At 33.7% G+C, this 1,606-nt stretch overlaps 1 pseudogene; it reads right to left on the bottom strand.

The window, feature by feature from the left end:
- Positions 1 to 347: 347 nt before the first annotated feature.
- LOC128780029 (U4 spliceosomal RNA) lies at positions 348 to 427 on the bottom strand (annotated as a pseudogene).
- Between the last annotated feature and the right edge of the window lie 1,179 nt (positions 428 to 1,606).

Here is a 1,606-nt window from a genome sequence, read left to right as displayed (position 1 = left end):
TGGGTGGGGCATGGTATCACACTGTGGTTTTAATTTGAATTTCTCTGATGATTAGTGATGTTGAGCATCTATTCATAAGTCTATGGGCCATCTGTATGTCTTCTTTGGAGAAGTGTCTATTCAGTTCCTTTGCCCATTTGTCAATTAAGTTTTTTGTTCTTTTGGTGTTGAGTTTTGTAAGTACTTTATAAATTTTGGATATTAACCCTTTACTAGATGTATCAGCAAATATGTTCTGCCATTGTATGCATTGTCTTTTTATTTTGTTGATGATTTCCTTTGCTATACAAAACCTTTTTAGTTTGATGTAATCCTATTTGTTTATTTTTTCTTTTGTTTCCCTTACCAGAGAGATATATTTTTCAATTAGCAATAATTGCACCTCAGATAATCCTCATTGACTATGATACTGCCACTGGGTAAAGCTCAGAGAGATATATTAGAAAAAAAATTGCTATGAGCAATGTCTGAGATTTTGCTGCCTATATTTTCTTCTACAGTTTTTATGGTTTGGGATCAAACATTTAGGTCTTTGATCCACTTTGAATTTCCTCTTTTGTTTAGCGTATGAAGGTGGCCTAGTTTCATTTTTTTCTGCACCTATCTGTCCAATTTTCACACCACCATCTATTGAAAAAAATACCTTTAGCCCATTGTATGTGTTTTCTTCCTCTGTTGAATATTAATTGGCTGTAAAAGTGTGGGTTTATGTCTGGGGTCTCTATTCTGTTCCATTGATCTATGTGTCTGTTTTTATGCCAATACCAGGCTGTTTTGATTACCATGGCCTTATAGCATAGTGTGATATTCAGTAGCATGATCCCTCCACATTTGTTCTTTCTCAGAATTGCTGTTGCTGCACAGGGCCTTTTGTGGTTCCATATAAATTTTTGAAATATTTGTTCTAGTTCTGTGAATACCTCTTTGAATCTTGATAAGAATTGTGTTAAATCTACAGATTGCTTTGAGTAGTATGGACAGTTTAATGATTTTAATTCATCCTATCCATGAACATGGTATGTGCTTCCACATATCTGTACAAATTCTTTCTTCAGTGTCTTATAATTTTCCATGTACAGGTCTTTTACATCCTTGGTTAGGTTTATTCCTAGGTATTAATTATTTTTGATGCAGTTGTGAATGGGATTGTTTTCTTACTTTCCCTTCCTCTTAGTTCATTATTGGCATATAAAAATGTAACATTGCTGGATATTAATTTTGTATTTCGCTACTTTGATGAATTCATTTATCGGTTCTAGTAGTTTCTTGGTGAAATCTTTGGAGGTCACTAGGTACAGTATCATGTCATCTGCATATAAAGACAGTTTTACTTCATCCTTTCCAATTTGGGTACCATTTATTTCTTGTTCTTCTCTGAGTGTTGTGGCTAGGACTTCCAGTACTATCTTGAAAAAGAGAGCTGAAAGTGGATATCCCTGTCTTTTTTTTTTTATCTTAAGGGGAACACTTGTAGTTTTTTTTTTTTTTTTTCCATTGAGTATGATGCTGGTAGTGGGTTTGTCATATATACCCTTTATTATGTTTAGGTGTGTTCCTTCTATTCCCACTTTGGTGACAGTATTTATCATAAATGTGTGCTGGATTT

Source organism: Desmodus rotundus, chromosome X, assembly GCF_022682495.2.
Source record: "Desmodus rotundus isolate HL8 chromosome X, HLdesRot8A.1, whole genome shotgun sequence".
In the NCBI taxonomy this organism is placed as follows: domain Eukaryota; kingdom Metazoa; phylum Chordata; class Mammalia; order Chiroptera; family Phyllostomidae; genus Desmodus; species Desmodus rotundus.
The sequence above is the reverse complement of the archived record's forward strand: the minus strand, read 5'-3'. Positions and strand labels throughout refer to the sequence as shown.